General features: G+C 36.6%; 1 pseudogene; it reads right to left on the reverse strand.

Annotated features, from left to right (window-relative positions):
- Positions 1–214: 214 nt before the first annotated feature.
- On the reverse strand, positions 215–21,460 carry LOC125839854 (pentatricopeptide repeat-containing protein At3g22150, chloroplastic-like; annotated as a pseudogene).
- Positions 21,461–21,584: the final 124 nt, after the last annotated feature.

The following is a 21,584-nucleotide window of genomic DNA, read 5'->3' on the forward strand; positions in this document are numbered from 1 at the left end:
CTGAGTATCTTTACAAAGTAAAAAAACATAATTCAGAAGAAAAAACTAAACTAAAAAAAGCTACAACACAACTTAATTACCTCGAATTTCAAAGGCACCTGGTCATTGATAAACTACGATCATATTAACTCTAGAAAAATCCTGTCCATTAATGTCATGAATACAAAGGTACATAGTCGAAGAACAACAACATAGCAGGAGAACTAATATATTTTTATTCTTCTAGCCCATAGATCCACTCTTCTATTAGTTCAAGTTTAGGATAGCCAGCATCCTTTATATTGATAGTTAAATATCCCAACATATCATATATCATGCAGTACTGAGGATGCTTCTTATATTTAGATACAAAAAAGTGTGGATATCAAGAAGTATCAATCCAACTACACTCAACCCCCTTTGACAATCCCATTTTGCGCAATCCTCTTCTGACTTTATCAACAGAGTGCCAGTTTCCTTCCTCTGCATATATATTTGAAAGCAGAATATGATAAACAAAAATTCCATCAATCCCCTCTAATTCACGCAGCTTACTAGAAACAATTTTCCCCAATTCAAAATTTCTATGCACTCTACAGAATGCAAGAATTGATCCCCATCTTCCCAAGACATTACCCTCAACACCCAACTATTTAGAAAAAATATGAGTTTCATCCAACCGTCCAACTCTCCTTAACATGTTAACCACACAAGCATAGTGCTTTGCTGATGGCTGAATCCCGTATTCTTCACCAATCAGCTCAAATATTTAAAGGCCTGTATCAACCAATCTTGTGTAGCTGCAAGTAGATAGGACTGGTACAAGGTAACAACATCTGGTTCTAAACCAATCTGCCGCAAAGAGTAGAACATGGATACACCTAAACTATGTTGCTATCATAACATTAAGTGAAATAACCTGTGAATCCCTGCATTTCTTTATCACACATGCATGTAGCTGTTGGGAAAACTCCCAATGCTGCAACTGTGAAGTTGTCATAAGAGCGGATACAAATGTCACATCATCAGTAGTAACAACATCCTCTGCTTCTACAACTTCAAGAAAGAGGTCAACAACTTTTAAAGGAAAATTGTTCTAAATGCACCTGCTAATCATTGAGTTCCAGATCTCTGTATTTCCTTCACAAGTATTCTCAAATATTCTGGTCACCAAATCAACGCAACTACGCTCAGCATACATAACAATGGCAGCACTAACAACAAACAAGTCATTTACATATGCATTACCCAATTTTGCAAGCAACCCATAAAGAACATCAACAACTCTAGCATCCCCTATTTTTGATACAGCAGGAAAAACATTAATAAAACTAACAATAGTTGGCTTAATGCCCAATCTCATCATCATAACAAAACACCTCACTGCTTCTGAAAACCTCTTCCTTTTCACATACCATGAAAAAATAGTATTCCATGCAACAACATTTCTTTTACGCATAGTTCTAAAGACCCTTTAAACTAAATCACAATCAGTACCATTATCCAATGGAAGGCAAGTAGCAGAATAGATATTCAACAAAGATTCACTAACTATCCTACTAGTATGAATCCCAAAATGCAAAATGTGGCAATCCACGCCTTTACCTACAAGAATCCGTTTGGTCTCCGCGCATGCCTATAGAATAGAGGAATAAGTATACTGATCACATACGGATGAACCCATATGTTTCAATCGAGAATATAATGAAATGGCTTCATGGCTCATGTTATTACAGATAAAACCAATTATTATTGTGTTCCAAAGGACAATTGATGGTTGAGGAAATGTATCGAACAATTGGCGGGTGAGATGGGGTTGGCCTTGTCAGCACGATTCGCTTAAAGAAAATTGAATTTCTCTGGGTTTTAAGTCTGTAAGAGTGCATTCTTGGTCGGTGAGGGGTAGAGAGGAGTAATTTGGGAGATGGGTTAAGCTTAAAGATGGAGACTGTGAGAAAGTTGAAGGAAGAGGAAGAAGACAATGGTTTGGTCTTACAAATACTAATCCACTTCAATATTTAAATTTGTTTGTCCAATTTTAACCTAACAAGTAGTTCATTCGTTTAAAAAGAATGAGCTAGTTTGACTTTTTCATCTTGTGGTTGTAAATCAATGTTATGTTAAATGTACCAAAATGTCCTTTAATTTGGTGGTTTTAAACATGCCACTGAAAAGTTGAAGTAAAAGTGTTGCAAAAAAAAGAAATGGGTCATTCTTTTTTAAACAGACTAAAAAGGAAATTTGGTTATGCTTTATGAAATAGACTATAAAGGAAATTTGGTCATTGATTTCACGTATCAGGACATTTCATCCAATACTAAGTGCCAATGATCGTGAGTAGTAATATAACCCGACTAATGAGTTGGGATCGAGTCCCAAGAGAGTGGTTCATAATCGAGAATCAATAAGCAAGTAAGAATATGCTCTAGTCAATCATAGGTAAAAACATTTACGAATAAAAGAATGGTTTAAATTAAGGGTGACACAAGTGTCAAATATCAAGGGGATTTTGTTTGTATTATCAGCTAAAACAACAAATAGTACGAAAATACGAATATGGAGACGGTATTCTTGAGATGTAATAGGATTATGGGCTAAGGTAAACAATTGGGTAATTGTAATTAATAGTAAACAATTGTAAATCGGTGAATAAGCTAGACTTTAGTGGGGGTAAACTTTCTCTCAAACAATTTACCTCGAATCAAATTGGTTTCTCTCGAACACCAATAAGCAGCAATGAAGCACAACCTTCAGTTTAGTCCATTCACTCTCTCGAGTTGAATGTGTGGAAAAAGGTTTAGGGTTCACTCTCCCAAGCTGAACCAATGAAAACCCAATACCCACAGACTATCGATTCAGTAATTTTGATTTTAAAACCTCTCTCTCGAGCAAGCCAAAAACATGAAGTTAAGATTATATTTGCAACTACAACCCATTAAATTCAACCACGATTACTGAACGAAATCACTTTTAAACAACAAATAAACTATCAATTAACAATACTCGGCAGTTAAACCAACCCATGATCACCTAATCACACCCCAAGAATTGGGGTTTTAGCTAGACATAGTAAAAAGGTAAAAATTGTTACCAAGTTGTGTTTCCATCCACTAGGTACAATTGATATTGTCTTTACAAAGGTCTAAGATGAAGAATCATCAACACCCACTTCGAATTTCTTAGAAATGGAAATCTTCAAATCTTCAAATCTTCAAAGATAAGGAAATATTGTCTCTCTATTCAATTTTAAGCTCTCAACTTCAAAAACAGAAAAATATAATGTTTTAACACAAGATTAGGTACTAAGCTAGAAATTTGAACAAGTGTTTATAGTTGTCAGAAAGTGTGCTGTGGAGGTTCAGTCGGCGCAGTTAGTCGGGATCGTCGACCCAATAGCTGATCCACCCTTTGGTCATTTTCATCTCCGTTTTTCTTTTATCTTCAACATCTTCAGGTTCTGTAACTTTGGGTGATATGGCACTGCATCGCGGAACCATTCGGCGACTCGCCGACTGCTCCATTTTTTGGCCGACTAGATTTTCTCCTTCAGGGCTTGGCACTCTGAAACATTAGGTGAGATCCTATCCATTCGGCGACTCGCCTAATAGGTTAGGCGATCCTCATGCATTTTTTCATTTGTTCTTTCAGCTGCCTTGTTCCTTTTTGCTCAATAGTGTCCATGCTTTGTTTCTCAATCCAAATACCTGAAATTCAAGGATTTACATAAGTTATTGGTACAAAATATGAATTTGAGGACACTAAATCTATTCAAATAAAGCCCTAAATGAGTTCAAATCTTGGACTCATCAACACCCTCAACTTAAACTTTTGCCTGTCCTCCAGTAAGACTCAAGTTCAGCAGTTCAAAAAAGATGTCTCAAACAGTGCTACACAAAATCCAATCATGAATGTACACAAAAACACTGAACTTACTTATGCAAAGATCTACTGTGGACTCAAAGAGTCAAGTTGTGACTCACCAATATCAAAGAATCTCAAGCTCACAATACTTACTTCAAATGCAAGTTCAAGTTCAACAAAGGCACTAAAATGCCCTCACACAAAGAATGATTCCATATTCACACACAATGGTTCAACAATTTAAAGTTCTGGAATCAAATGCAATGCTCACACTCACAAAGATGAACACAATGTATGATTTCACTCATAGGTTTGCCTGTATTTTCCAACAGACATTTGTTTCAGCTCACTCAAGATCAAAAAGGATTTTTCAAGGCTTGTAATGTGGTTGAGTGAAAATATATGCTCATTTAGGCTCAATGGCTATAGTCCTCATGAAATGTGGTGTGAACAACACGTCATTTCCTTTCATTCATCATTTTTCATTCGTGTTTACAAGCCATCCCATTATTCACTTTACATGGATTGTTGGAAACCCCATTTCTTTTTGCATTTTCACAACTTTATTCCGCAACTTTTTCTTTCTTTTTCTTTTTCTTTGTCATTCTTTTCTTTTCATTTTTTTTGTATGGAGGGATTCCATTTTTCTCAAATCATGGGTAAAAGGGGACTTTCTTGCACTCTTTGATTTACCTTCTCTTTTCTCCACACCCCCAACTTAGGCTTTTGGCCTAAGTTGGGTACTCAAACAAACCACAAATCATGAGGATTATGGGAATTGGATCAAGAAAGGTTATGTTTTCATTATGTTTTTTCCAAGAAAAGGTTAAGGCTCAAATGGTGCTCAAAAGGAGTTCACACACTCACAAGGTAGGCCACAAAAGAGGTATAATGTCAAATTGTTTCACACTCCTTAAAGTTGTATAAGATCATACCAAGAGATTGCATCACTTAGTCAACCGGACCAACGGGGAAAATTCTAGGTGTCATCACACGTGGTTCACGGTAAGCTCATCACACAAGGCATTAACACCAAAGTCAAACAAGACTCCACACTTTCACTAGTGTGCAAAGTTTATCACAAGAGACTCAATTTGATACTTTGCTAGTCACAACGAGATTCAAAAAAATCACATATTGCCTATGCAACTTCATTTGGCCTCATCGTAGCCACACATTCATTTTTGTTCGATTATGAGCACTATTCAAGTCATTGGTATTAATCAAAACTGATACTCAAATTTGCAAAAGAACAATCATATTCTACACAAGCAAGAGGTGGCAAATATTTTTTTCCGGAAGGGTCAAAAATCATTTTCATTCAAAACAAGGAGCCACAAGCTTAACCATCCGCAAAATCAGTGTAAAAACACAATTGGCTCAAAACCCAATATATAAACGAAACAAAAGAGTCACAAAATCATAAAAAGCGGGCCTCACCCCACCGAGCTATGGATAATAAGAAACACGGTAAGAAACATACGAGTAGAAAATTAAGAAAAATAAGAAGAAAATTAAACAAATTATATCCGGAATATAAACAACTTAATATCGCAAAGACTGATAACGTAAGATTAGATCAATTAACAGATAATATATCTAAAATAGAATATATAAATATATTCAATACTTAAAAATACAATGAATAACGAGAATAACGAATATAGACAAAAACTTAATGAAATAATTATAGCAAAAAGACAAGAATTAGAACATAGGCAAAATAGACTAAACATAAAGAAGAAATAAAAATGGAAAAAATATTAGTAAAAAACTTGGCATGTTGCAAAAATAAGACAGCACCTCAATTTGGTTGTATGGATAGGTATTATAAAAATAAAAAGAAATATAATAAAAAATACAGATCAAAATATAAATATAAAAAACCAAGAAGAAGGTACTATGTAAAAAATTACAAAACCAAAAGACCAAAAAGAAAACTAACGGAATGTACTTGTTATAATTGTGGAAAATTAGGACATATAGCTAGAGATTGTAAATTACCTAAAAATCCAAAGAAAAAACAAATATCAGAAATAATAATAGACGATGAAAAATATACGCAGATAGAATACTTAGATTATGAATTAGAAAGTAAAGACAGTGTCACTCCCCGAGCTACCCCCAAGACGCGGACACGTGACCTAGGACCACAAGTGATCCCAAGCTAACCCTGCTGGCATGATCATGAGCATACTAAAGAAAATAAACTGATGCGGAAGCTAATTCATAATTAAATCTGAAAAGATGGGGAATACCCATATACTATAACTGAATATATATGAAATCTGAGAGTTTAATACAAAAGAAATATCAAACTCAAAACACTAAGCTGAATCTAACTATATCTGAAATAAGCCTCTAAACTGACTAGAAATGTTGGGACATACCCCAACTAGGTCTAGCAAAACTGAAACTAAAGACTAAAACACTGAAAAGAAACTCATGACTATTGTCCCCGAAGAATGAGGACTCACCAACTGATTCTGCTGAACTGAAGATCGGGAATCGATCTAAGCGTGATCTGGATGCTGAGAACCTGAACCTACATCACGAGAAGATGTAGCGCACGTATGCGTCAGTACTTGAAAGGTACTGAGCATGCAGGATAAAGTAAAGCTAAAAGAACATATAACTGAACAAAGCAATAAAGCAATGAAATAATCTGAACATGATATAGATACTGAATACTGAGCTAACTGAATGCAATGACCAATTTATAACATGCTGACTGAATACTGAATGAATTGTAAATGTGGTCAATGCAATAGAATCTGACTGAACTGTGGGAGCTACTAATAACCGACATAAAACCACATGAGCTAAATGTGGAGTCCGATGTATACGCCCCATCGAGAGGACCCAATATACACTGCCAGAGGTATAGAGGCATGCTGGCGTGATCACTAAACTGATGTTGCCCACAGAGGGGACTTACACCTACGTGGTTCGTAGTTCTGGGACTATATGGGTACGCTGAAACCCTAGTCCAACTCGGTATTATGCTACTCCCAATGAATTAAGTAGTTAACTGGTTATGACTGAATTTCTGTAAATACTGGATAGCTCGAACTGAACATGCAAACTGAGAATGCAACAATTAATCTGATAATGATGCATTCATAAACTGAGGCATGTATAACTGAATATTGAAATATCTGACCTAGCATGTGTAATTCAAGAACTAAAGAAATACATAGCTAGGGTTCTGCAATTCATGCGATAAACTGAGCAATAACATGATAATCTGATTTGGAACATTTAAATAACTAATTCATGATGATCTGCTATAATTCTAGAAACCCTAGGTCTATTCATGATAAGGGAATCAAGAATCTGACTGAACTCTAGGGACCTAATGGGCGAAAGGAACCCACTAGTGAAATCCCACATACCTGGTGACGAATTCCACGGAGAAATATTTTGATTTCGGGGCTGGAACTGAAGGAAACTTGCTGCGTTCTTGAACTAGGGTTCTTGACTTCTTTTCTCCTTTTAGCGTTCTAATTCTTCTAAGTTTGATTAATGATTTGACTTAGGTAAGTTCTAGTTATGTTTCTAGGCTTAAACTAATTAAAATCTCATGATTTAGGGTTTAAACGACGTATCTTAGGGGTTAAACGAAATAGGAAAAGACCAAAAGACCCTTAAATTAGCTGCTGACGGACCTGACTGACGGTCCGTCAATCATTCGATGGTCCGTCGATTGAGTCCGTAGGTCGAGTCTGCCCGACAGGTCTTCACTAAAACGGGCATAACTTTTTACTCGAAGTTCGGAATTTAGCAAACTCGGTGGCGTTGGAAAGATAATTCAATTATCTATCTAACCATAGGTTATGGGACACATAATTCATCTTTTGCTAAAAGTTATGACCATCTGAAGTTGACCCATCAGAATTTTCAGCTAACTGGCTGCTAATCTTCGATCTACGGTCAGACCTACGGACCGTGGATCGAATGACGGTCCGTGCTGGACAACTGTAGTTCGGGACTGAAGCTGGGCTTTTGGGGCATCGATCCACGGACACGAACTACCGTCCGTGACCTGACTTACGGATCGTAAGTCCGGCCGTGGGTCAACACTTAGCCAAATTTTCTGACTGAGTTCTGGGGAAGTTTTCTGTCACGAACCACGGACCTGCAGGACGGACCGTGAGTCCATCTACGGTCCGTGGATGGTGTCCGTGAGTGCCACCTGTAACACCAGAAATCTGAAATCTCTATTTTCGGATACGGGGTGTTACATTATGTCCCCCTTGGGACCATTCGTCCTCGAATGAAGACTAATCTAGCTGAAATGTAGGGAAAGGGCTGCAATCCCTACCACTAAACACTGAGAACTGAATTTCTGACTGAACTGAGTTCCAAGAACATGCAAATACGCTGAAAATGCAAGTACAAACTGAAGGAACATGATTCTAAGACTGAATTTTCGCATGAATGATTGAAAAACTGAAGAGGAACTATTACCTCAAGCTGGAATGGAATCGGAAGGAAAGAGGTGAGGATACTTGGACTTCATGGCTGCTTCTGCTTCCCAAGTAGCTCCCTCTACTGACTGACTCCTCCACAAAACCTTGATTGAAGCGACTTCTTTACTTCTCAACCTTCTAACCTGACGATCGAGAATCTCAACTGGTACATCCTCATAAGAAAGGCTATCTTTCACGGCCACACTCTCTAATGGCACTATGGATGCTGGATCACCCACACACTTCTTCAGAAGATAAATGTGAAAGACTGGATGCACTGCTGCTAAGTCTGCTGGCAACTCTAACTCATAAGCCACTTTACCAATCCTTTTCAAGATCCGGTAAGGGCCTACATATTTGGGACTGAGCTTTCCTTTCTTGCCAAATCTCATCACCCCTTTCATAGGTGACACTTTCAAGAAAACCCAATCATCAACTTGGAACTCTAGTTCCCTTCTTCTCACATCTGCATAAGATTTCTGGCGACTCTGAGCAGTCTTAAGTCTATCTCTAATGAGTTGCACTTTCTCCATAGCATCAAGGATTGAATCTGGTCCTATCAAGGCTGTTTCACCTACTTCAAACCAACCAATTGGAGATCTACATCTACGCCCATATAATGCCTCATAAGGGGCCATCTGAATGCTGGAATGGTAACTATTGTTGTAGGCGAACTCAATCAGAGGAAGGTGATCATCCCAATTACCCTTGAAGTCGATCACACAAGCTCTCAACATGTCCTCTAAGGTCTGAATGGTACGCTCTGCCTGACCATCCGTCTGCGGATGAAATGCTGTGCTAAGATTAACCTGAGTACCAAGACCTTTCTGAAATGACTTCTAGAATTGAGATGTAAACTGAGGACCTCTATCTGAGATGATAGACAAAGGAACTCCATGCAACCTCACAATCTCATTAATGTAAAGCTTGGCGTAATCCTCCGCCGAATCTGTAGTCTTGACCGCCAAAAAGTGAGAAGACTTAGTAACCCTATCAACAATCACCCAAATGGAGTCATGTTGTCTACGAGTACGAGGTAAACCTATGATGAAGTCCATGTTGATCACTTCCCACTTCCAAGTAGGAATGTCAATCTCTTGAGTCATACCTCCTGGTTTCTGATGTTCTACCTTGACTTGCTGGCAATTGGGGCACTTAGCCACAAAATCTGCTATATCTCTTTTCATACCATTCCACCAATAGACTTCCCGTAAATCACGGTACATCTTAGTGGCACCTGGATGAATAGAATATCTGGAATTGTGGGCTTCTGCGAGAATATGTTGTCTCAATTCACCCACATCAGGAACACAGAATCTACCTTGATAGTGAAGTACACCATCTCCCCCTTGGGAGAAAACCTCCACTCTCTGATTGTGGACTGCACCCTTAAGTTCAAGCAAGATTGGATCACTATCCTGCATTCCTTAACCTCTACTACCAAAGAAGATTCTGCCCCATTCTGAACCGTTACACCACCATCTGATATGCTCATAAGACGAACTCCTAGGCGAGCAAGTCTGTGAACATCCTTTGCTAGCTCTTTTCTTTCTTCCTCAACATGTGCTACACTACCCATAGATAGTCTACTAAGGGTATCTGCTACTACATTTGCCTTACCAGGATGGTAATGCACACTCATATCATAATCTTTGAGGAACTCTAGCCATCTTCTCTGGCGAAGATTCAACTCTTTCTGGGTGAACACATACTGAAGGCTCTTATGGTCTGTGAACACATCTACGTGAACACCATACAAGTAATGTCTCCAAATCTTAAGTGCAAACACCACTGCTGCTAGCTCGAGGTCATGAGTTGGATAATTCTTCTCATGTACCTTAAGTTGTCTGGAAGCATAAGCTATAACCTTACCTCGCTGCATTAATACACAACCTAGGCGGACTCTGGATGCATCACAATAGATCACATAACCATCTGAACCCTCTGGTAGAGTCAAGACAGGAGTTGTAGTCAACCTAGTTTTCAATTCTGCAAAGCTTTTCTCACAATCATCTGACCATTGGAACTTAACCTTTTTCTGAGTTAACTTAGTCAATGGAGAGGCTATGGATGAAAATTCTTCCACAAACCGTCTGTAATAGCCTGCTAGACCCAAGAAACTTCTGATATCTGTAGCAGAGGTAGGTCTGGGCCATTGTTTCACTGCTTCTATCTTCTGGGAATCTACTCGAATTCCCACACTAGACACAATATGTCCAAGGAAGGCAACTGATTGTAACCAAAACTCACACTTACTAAATTTTGCAAATAACTGGCGATCTTTGAGAGTTTGCAAAACAACTCTCAAATGACTCGTATGTTCTTCCTCATCCCTAGAGTAAATGAGGATATCATCAATAAAGACGATAACGAACAAGTCCAAGTACTGCTTGAACACTCTGTTCATCAAATCCATGAAAGCTGTAGGAGCATTGGTTAGTCCAAATGACATAACTACAAATTCATAATGACCATGCCGAGTTCTGAAGGCTGTCTTCGGAATGTCACTATCTCTGACTCTAAGCTGATGATAACCTGATCTGAGGTCTATCTTTGAGAAATGACTAGCACCCTGAAGTTGGTCAAACAAGTCATCAATCCTGGGGATAGGATACTTATTTTTGATTGTGACTTTGTTCAACTGCCTATAGTCAATGCACATTCTGAGAGAGCCATCTTTTTTCTTCACGAACAACACTAGTGCACCCCATGGCGAAATACTGGGTCTGATGAAGCCCTTATCTAGAAGGTCTTTCAACTGCTCTTTCAATTCCTTAAGCTCAGCTAGAGCCATTATGTAAGGAGGGATAGAGATAGGCTGGGTATCTGGAAGGAAATCAATTCCAAAGTCGATTTCCCTTTCGGGAGGAACTCCGGGAAGATCTTCTGGGAACACTTCTGGAAAATCACTGACTACAGGAACTGACTCAAGAGTTGGGGTTTCGGAACTAGAATCCTTAACCCGAACTAGATGATAGAGATAACCCTTAGAGATCATCTTTCTAGCCTTAAGGTAAGAAATGAATCGACCTATAGGCGCTAAGCTACTACCCTTCCATTCTAGGATTGGTTCGTCTGGAAACTGAAAACGAACGATCCTAGTTCTACAATCAACTGAGGCATAACATGAATGCAACCAATCCATGCCTAGAATGACATCGAAGTCTACTATTTCTAACTCTACAAGATCTGCTGAGGTGACTTTCTGAGAGACTGTCAGCTATAACTGGGTCACCGACTGGAGTAGAGACTGAGAAGGGTTCTGAAAGAGTTTCTGGACTAACACTGAATTGGACTGCTATGTAAGGAGTTACAAAAGACAAAGTAGCCCCTGGATCTAACAATGCATAAACATCAAGATCAAAGACTCGTAACGTACCAGTGACTACATCAGGAGAATCTTCCTGATCTTGACGAGCCTGAAGAGCATAAAGCCTGTTTTGGCGCTGTCCGCCACCAGTACCAGAGGAGTTACCTTGCTGAGTTGGGCGACCTACTGGTGCTGCTGAAGTTGTAGACTGAGCTCTACCATTATTTCCTCCTTGACCTTGTCTTGAAGGACAATCCTTCAATCTATGACCAGACTGACCACACCCAAAGCATCCTTCCTTACCTGCAAGGCACTCGCCCGGATGGTTCCTACTACATTTCGGGCAAGTTGGGTAGGTTTTGGTGCCTGAAACACTACCTTGAGACTTAGAGCCTGACGCCCTACCTTTCTGATCATTACGGAACCTGGGGGATGGAACACTAGCTGATGAAGGGGCTGGAGTCGAAGACTTCTGCTGAAAATGCGAGAGGTTTCCACCACCCGATTTCTGGTGGGAATACTCGTAGTTACCTGTTCTTGCTTTCTTAGTCTCCTTAGCCTGTTCCCTAAGCTTATCACCCTCAACCTGCTGAGCATGAGTCATGAGCCTAGAGATGTTCATGTCTCCCAACAACATAGCATTCCTGCACTCTGTTTTCACTAAGTCTGACACTCCATAGAGAAACTTATTCATCTGAGCCCTGGAATCAGCAACCATGTGAGGAGCATACCTGGAGAGTTGGTTAAACTTGAGCCCATACTCTTGGACAGTCATGTTACCCTGCCTTAAGTTCATAAATTCCTGGGCCCTTGCTTCTCTCAACTCTATAGGGAAAAACCTGTCTAGAAAGGTTTCGCTGAAACATTCCCAAGTAATAGGAGCGGCATCTGTACCCCTGTTCTCCTTCCACTGAGTATACCAGATATGAGCTACATCCTTAAGTTGGTAAGATGCTAACTCAACCCGATCATTCCCAATGACCTGCATCACCTCAAAGATCTTCTTGAACTCATCCAAGAAATTCTGGGGATCTTCACCAGTCTGCGATCCTAAGAACTCTGGAGGATTCATCCTAACAAAGTCACGGACCCTTGCTGCTGCTGATCCACCATTTGCATTCACAGGAGCTTGAACCCGCTGATTGTTCTGGTTAGCGACACTCTGAGCCAACATCTGAATGGCATTCCTGAATTCAGCATTTGACACTTCTTGATCTGGAACTGGAGGAGCTGCGTTTGCGTTCCTGGCATTCGCATTCCTGACATAAGCTCTACGAGGAGGCATGATCTGAAACGTAGAACGTCGAGTTAGAATGGAATTAGATCATACCTTACGCACGGTAAGAGTAACAAGAAAATGAAGATTTTTCCTAAAGACACTTTGTAGCCTCCCTCTCATTAGATGTGGTGCGCACTACACACCCATGAAAAGGACTCTACATAGTGCGGCTTTTCAGACATCCTAGGACACTTAAACCTAATGCTCTGATACCAAGTTTGTCACGCCCCGATCTACCCCCAAGACGCGGACATGGGACCTAGGACCACAAGTGATCCCAAGCTAACCCTGCTGGCATGATCATGAGCATACTAAAGAAAATAAACTGATGCAGAAGCTAATTCATAATGAAATCTGAAAAGATGGGGAATACCCATATACTATAACTGAATATATATGAAATCTGAGAGTTTAATACAAAAGAAATATCAAACTCAAAACACTAAGCTGAATCTAACTATGTCTGAAATAAGCCTCTAAACTGACTAGAAATGTTGGGACATGCCCCAACTAGGTCTAGCAAAACTGAAACTAAAGACTAAAACACTGAAAAGAAACTCATGACTATTGTCCCCGAAGAATGAGGACTCACCAACTGATTCTGCTGAACTGAAGATCGGGAATCGATCTAAGCGTGATCTGGATGCTGAGAACTTGAACCTACATCACGAGAAGATGTAGCGCACGTATGCGTCAGTACTTGAAAGGTACTGAGCATGCAGGATAGAGTAAAGCTGAAAGAACATATAACTGAACAAAGCAATAAAGCAATGAAATAATCTGAACATGATATAGATACTGAATACTGAGCTAACTGAATGCAATGACCAATTTATAACATGCTGACTGAATACTGAATGAACTGTAAATGTGGTTAATGCAATAGAATCTGACTGAACTGTGGGAGCTACTAATAACCGACATAAAACCACATGAGCTAAATGTGGAGTCCGATGTATACGCCCCATCGAGAGGACCCAATATACCCTGCCAGAGGTATAAAGGCATGCTAGCGTGATCACTAAACTGATGTTGCCCACAGAGGAAACTTACACCTACGTGGCTCGTAGTTCTGGGACTATATGGGTATGCTGAAACCCTAGTCCAACTCGGTATTATGCTACTCCCAATGAATTAAGTAGTTAACTGGTTATGACTGAATTTCTGTAAATACTGGATAGCTCGAACTGAACATGCAAACTGAGAATGCAACAATTAATCTGATAATGATGCATTCATAAACTGAGGCATGTATAACTGAATATTGAAATATCTTACCTAGCATGTGTAATTCAAGAACTAAAGAAATACATAGCTAGGGTTCTGAAATTCATGCGATAAACTGAGCAATAACATGATAATCTGGTTTGGAACATTTAAATAACTAATTCAGGATGATCCGCTATAATTCTAGAAACCCTAGGTCTATTCATGATAAAAGAATCAAGAATCTGACTGAATTCTAGGGACCTAATGGGCGAAAGGAACCCACTAGTGAAATCCCACATACCTGGTGACGAATTCCAAGGAGAAATCTTTCGATTTCGGGGCTGGAACTGAAGGAAACTTGCTGCGTTCTTGAACTATGGTTCTTGACTTCTTTTCTCCTTTTAGCATTCTAATTCTTCTAAGTTTGATTAATGATTTGACTTAGGTAAGTTCTAGTTATGTTTCTAGGCTTAAACTAATTAAAATCTCATAATTTAGGGTTTAAACGACGTATCTTAGGGGTTAAATGAAATAGAAAAAGACCAAAAGACCCTTAAATTAGCTGCTGTCGGAGTGACTGACGGACCTGACTGACGGTCCGTCAATCAATCGATGGTCCGTCGATTGGGTCCGTAGGTCGAGTCTGCCCGACAGGTCTTCACTAAAACGGGCATAACTTTTTACTCGAAGGTCGGAATTTAGCAAACTCGGTGGCGTTAGAAAGATAATTCAATTATCTATCTAACCATATGTCATGGGACACATAATTCATATTTTGCTAAAAGTTATGACCATCTGAAGTTGACCCATCAGAATTTTCAGCTAACTGGCTGCTAATCTTCGATCTACGGTCAGACCTACGGACCGTGGATCGAATGACGGTCCGTGCTGGTCAACCGTAGTTCGGGACTGAAGCTGGGCTTTTGGGGCATCGATCTACGAACACGAACTACCGTCCGTGACCTGACTTACGGACCGTAAGTCCGGCCGTGGGTCAACACTTAGCCAAATTTTTTGACTGAGTTCTGGGGAAGTTTTCTGTCACGAACCACGGACCTGCAGGACGGACCGTGAGTCCATCTACGGTCCGTGGATGGTGTCCGTGAGTGCCACCTGTAACACCAGAAATCTGAAATCTCTATTTTCGGATACGGGGTGTTACAGACAGCATATATGAAATATCAGAAAATGAAATAGATAATGACATAGAAATAGAATCAGATAATCTATAATATAACAAATGACTGAAGCAGACATACAAATAATAAATAAAGAAGAACATCATGACGAAGAATCTTTAGAACAAAAAATAATATTTGATAATAGTATATTTGAACAAATAAAAGGAAAAGAATTAGACCTAAGCGTAGCAAAAATATTCGAAATATCAACAATAAGAAACTGGTTTAAACGACAAAAAGAAGAATATTATGTAGTAAGTCAAAGAGAACATATCATAGATTGCAAATACACTAAAGGAAAGGCCAAAATACCAATAATAAATAAACAAATAATAAATAAAGAAATACAAGATATTAAGGCTAAAAATCCAATTAAATATGTACATTTAGGAGGAACAGAAATATTAATAAAAACATGTTTTAGAGAAGGAATAGATACACCCATAGAAATATACTTAGCAGATGATAGAATTATACAACCCATAGAAAAAAGTATAATAAGTGCAGTAAGTGGTAACCTCATATACCAAAAAATTAAGTTTATAATAAGTGCTAACTACTCAGTAGCAATAAATGACAGAAATATAGATAAATCACTAGTATTATACTGGCGAATGTCAGGGATAGAACTAGCCCCAGCAAGTAAAATATTTATAGGTAGATGTAAAAACTTATATGTTCTAACAACAAAACATAAAATAACAGAAAAAAATAAAATAGATAAAATAAAAATAGAAGATCCCTTTGAAAGGATAGTCACAGTCATAGACAAAAATGACTATAGTTATAATGAAATTGATATAGAAGAAGATCTACAAATAGTAAAAGAAAGACTAAGTACATCAAAAAGAATAAACAATGAAATACCCCAACTTTCATAAAATATGAGTACCTCAAGAAGAATGGAGAGAACCCCACAAAAATCAATGGAAGACGAAATAAAACCACATCATTACTACATAACGGGAATAATGGAACAACGAAAATATTTAATATTAATAGATACAGGACGAGAAGAAAACTATATTACAAGAGAATTAGTGAAGAAAGATGAAATAATAACTATTGAGAAATCATGCCCCGAACTACCAAAAACATTAATGTATACCGAAGAAACTACAGAAAATGAAATAATCATTGGAGGAATACCAATAGTGATAAAATTTAAAATATATCAAGGAAATGAAAATATCATTTTGGAATAAAATGGTTAGAACAAGTAAAACCATATAATCTAGAAGACAAACAGTTAACAATAAATTATGAAAATAAAAGAGTAATAATAAAAAGAACCCTAGTATGAAAATATACATACTTGCACAGGTAATAATAGAGGGATATTACAACATATATTATACACCAATGATAGATACGGGAGCAGAAGCTAATATATGTAAATACAATTGTTTACCAGAAGATAAATGGAAAAAATTAAAAACACCGATAGTAGTAACAGGATTTAATAACAAGGGAAGCATGATTACATATAAGGCAAAAAATATAAAAATACAAATATGGGATAAGATATTAACTATAGAAGAAATATATAACTTTGAATTAACTACAAAAGATATGCTATTAGGAATGCCATTTTTAGAAAAATTATACCCACATATAATAACAAAAACACCCCGGTGGTTCACGACACCGTGTACACAAAAAATAGGAGCAAAAAGAGTAAATAATAAAAAACGAAAAACAACAGAATGGATAAAAGAAAGTGAAAAAATTACACAAAAATTAGAAAATATAAAAGAAGAAGACCCTAAAATAGAATTAATTATATTCTCTATAGATAAAGTAAAAATAATTCAAGATAAGTTAGAATTATTATATAGTGATGATCCCCTACAAGGATGGGAGAAACATAAAACAAAAGTAAAAATTGAGTTAATTAATGATTTAACTGAATTTAAGATACATATAGATGAATTACTAGAAAAAGGATATATATAAGAAAACAATAGTAAGCACACAAGCCCGGCATTTATCGTAAATAAACATAGTGAACAAAAAAGAGGAAAAAGCAGAATGGTTATTGATTATAGAAATTTAAATGCAAAAACCAAAACATATAATTATCCGATACCAAATAAAATACTAAAGATAAGACAAATACAAGGATATAATTATTTTAGTAAATTTGATTGTAAATCAGGATTTTATCACTTAAAACTAGAAGAAGAATCTAAAAACTAACAACATTCACTGTACCACAAGGATTTTATGAATGAAATGTATTACCATTTGGATATAAAAATGCACCAGGTAGATATCAACACTTTATGGACAATTACTTTAAACAAATAGAAAATTGTGTAGTGTACATTGATGATATATTATTATATTCCAAAACACAAGATGAACATATAAGATTATTAGAAAAATTTATACGCATCATAGAATATTCAGGTATAAGTCTAAGTAAAAAGAAAGCAGATATAATGAAAAATCAAATAGAATTCTTAGGAATACAAATTGATAAAAACGGAATAAAAATGCAAACACATATAGTACAAAAAATAATTAACTCAAATGAATAACTACACCAAAAAAGAAATTACAATCATTCTTAGGACTAGTAAATCAATTAGCAGAGAATTTAAAACCATTACAACAAAAATTAAAGAAAGATATAGAATATCAGTTTGATAAAAAAGACCAAATACAAATACAAAAGGTAAAATTATTATGTAAAAACTTACCTAAACTATATTTTCCGGATGAAAACAAAAAATTTACTTATATAGTTGAATTAGATGCGAGTGAAAAAAGTTATGGAGGAATATTAAAATACAGATATGATGGCAATACGATAGAACATCATTGTAGGTATTATTCAGGAACATTTAATAATACAGAAATAAAATGAGAAATAAATAGAAAAGAATTATATTCAGTGTATAAGTGTTTATTATCATTTGAACCATCTATTGTATATAACGAATTTATTATAAGAACAGATAATACACAAGTAAAATGGTGGCTAACAAGAAAAATACAAGATTCGGTAACAACAAAAGAAATAAGGAGATTGGTATTAAATATATTAAATTTTACATTCACAATTGAAGTAATAAAAACTGATAAGAATGTTATTGCAGATTACCTATCACGACAAAGCTACTCAGACTGAGACTGAGGAAGAAGATACAATCGAAAAGATACTCAAAGCTATTACTACACTTTGTACAAAAGTGGATAGTATGGACAACGAGATACAAAAGCTAAAGACTAAATAAGATAATCTGAAGTCTAAAGCTAGTTAGCAGCAGGACTATAAAAATACGGAGCTACGTCGATCGAAAGACGGAAAAAACCCAGAGCTAAAAGGAGACGATGGGAAACTCCTTAAAACCCATTATGTTTGTTTAAATACAGCTGCAGATACAAGCAAACAAGTTAGCAATAAACAACATAAAAATGCGAACTTAAACCAGCTATTCGCAAAACCATTTACCCAAAGGACACCTAGACATATGTCCATAGAACCACAAGCATCTACATACACAGATAGTTTGCAAAACCAAAATGAGAAAAGGACATATAACTACATCACACGAACCTATATCGAAAATATACACAAAATCCAAACTTATTTAAACCGCAACCCCATATCAACTACAAAAGAACCAAACCAAGATTATTTGACACAAAAGTTACAAGGATATAGCAAGTTAATTGCACGGCCAAAAACTAACGCTAATTTAGTAAGAACATGTTACAACTACGGACTGTTAAATATCGTATACACATACGACAGAGAAGAAGTTAGTGGAATACCGGAGCTACACAAAGCATTCGTCACATACAAAAGAGTTACAAAAGGAAATTTATTTTATATAAAATTCTATACAGCACCAGCGGAGATATTATACGAGGAAATAAAACCTCCAATACAGGTTATCAAGATAGGACTGACTAAAGATATGATTATACCCGAGGACATCGGAGAACAAGAAGAGATATGCAAAATAGAGATACCAAGTTTTTATGCCAACAAAAGAATAATTGGTATATCAACTATCATATAGGAGCTAGCAAATAATTATTTAAACGGAAACGCTATATGAAGCTACTATGCAAGAGATCAGCTAATGATTTATTCCAATTCAAGGGAGCTAAGGAAAGCAGATATGGATGAAGTCCAGAGATGGATTTTGTCATTACTTAAGCCAGAAGAACGACCTACGACGAGAGCACTAAAAGCATGATTTATTTCAACGGAATTATTAACCAGATATTGCAAACTAATTGGACACAAATACCCTGATCACATATGTTCAAAATGCAACGGTGAAGATAACATAATTCCAGATGTCGATTTAGAGTAAAAAAAAAGACGATGAAGATAAGATGCAGACAAGACAAGATGAGATATGGACAAAAAAGATAAGATGCAGTGACAGAAAGGATAAGGAAAGCTAAAGTCTTTTGACTAAGTTATGTAAAATAACGTGACAATATAAATTATTCGTCATGCATTATTATTGTAAAAAGACAAGGTAGTGTAAAATAGTCAATAAGTGCATCTGCATATTAAGGACAAGTGTAAAAGTTAGGAGACAAGGTTGTAAGTAAGTCTTAATAAGATAGTAGTAGATTAGAATAGGAAACTATTCATGAATAGTAGTAAATAGTTGTGGACAGGTGTAAAAAACGTATTAGGATATGTGTTTAGAATAGTAAATTTGTATGTCTATATAAAGACTTAGTCGTAAACATTGAAAGGCAGGCAACGCCTAAATAAAAACTCTCCTTTCAAAAAACTCTCTTAAGATACTAAATACTTAAAAGTTAATGGATAAATCTGAAATCCAATCAGATATTTCAGATAGCATGGCTAAGCAAGAGGCAAGGTATATTGTTCACAAAATATGCGGAACTAATTTCATATATTCCTGAATATCATATATATGATTGAATAAATTTATGTTAGTTATTGTGTATTAGAATTATTTGAATCATGATTTCTAGTTTATTAGCACACTGGAAACAGGGAGAAAACTTATATACTATGTCATCCTAATGTTGAAACCGGTAGACGAGGGAGCCGTTTAAAGGAGTAAACAAAGTTGAGGCATTGATAAGAAGGAAATATCCACTAAAGTACGATGCTAGTAGTGACAGGAAAACATGATAAAGATAATCTAGTTCATAATGATCTAATATGAATTTAATCAATTATGAATATGATAGGAAGAAATAATTTGAAATAAAAAATCTGCATGATAAAGAACATGACCACTTACGAAATGATAAAAAACTACAAAACTTTAATATTATATATACTTAAAGACATAAAAATAATTGAATTAAGAAGGACCATATGGGAAAAAATATTTAATGATAACGAATCAGAAGATATATTAAACCAACAATGGTATGAAATAGACTTAAATGATTTAGACTACGAAAGAATAGAATGGTACGATTTAGAAATAAATTCAGACTAAAATGAACTACGAATATTTACAATATTGGACGGAATCTATGAAAGATATAAAATTATTAGAACAATTAATGGAGGAAAATTTATATATGTACCAAAGAACCCAAGATATGTTATATCTAGAGTATATCATAAATAATATTAATGAAATATTCAGATTAAAACAACTATCGAAAGAATATTACAATAAATATTATTATATTTTACCATGAATTTAACACCTAATATTAAAGAAATATCTTTAAAATAAAATACTCACCTACCACACTACCACCTACCACACTACCACTTCCATGAATCCCCTAACTACCAGTTCTGCTGTCCTCAAATGCAAGAAAATATCCAAAAGTCAAATAAAATAAGATAGAGAGGGACGTAAATGGGGGGTACTATCTAGACAGTCGCTCCATTTATCTGGGCATCAGTACCCAGTACATCACTCTGGTCTTGGGCATCAGTGCTCGGAGTCACATCAACAAAAGTAGTAGGTCCACTAGGGGCTGCCAAAGGTGTGTCCACAAAAAAGGTCTGCACAGTTGTATAGAATCCCCAGGCCCATGAAGGAATACAGAGGCCTCGGGGAGTAGTCTCCCTGTCAGAAATGGGCCTTTTGAACCTGGTCTGACCTCCGGTTAGAGTCCCTTGCATTTCTCTTTTTGGAGAATTTGGTCCTCCTTCGTTGATAGTGATACGCCGTACTCTTTTCTGGGGTGTCATGTCTATATTTGTCTTTCCATATCAGTAAAAACTTAGAAAACCTTCAAACAAAAGAATAGAAAAATAATTGCAGATAGACTCGCCGAACCAGTCAGTGAGTTGCCGAATCTCTTTGGCGACCTGG

The sequence above is a fragment of the Solanum verrucosum genome, unplaced genomic scaffold (assembly GCF_900185275.1).
Source record: "Solanum verrucosum unplaced genomic scaffold, falcon-dt-bn FXZP01000221.1, whole genome shotgun sequence".
NCBI lineage: Eukaryota > Viridiplantae > Streptophyta > Magnoliopsida > Solanales > Solanaceae > Solanum > Solanum verrucosum.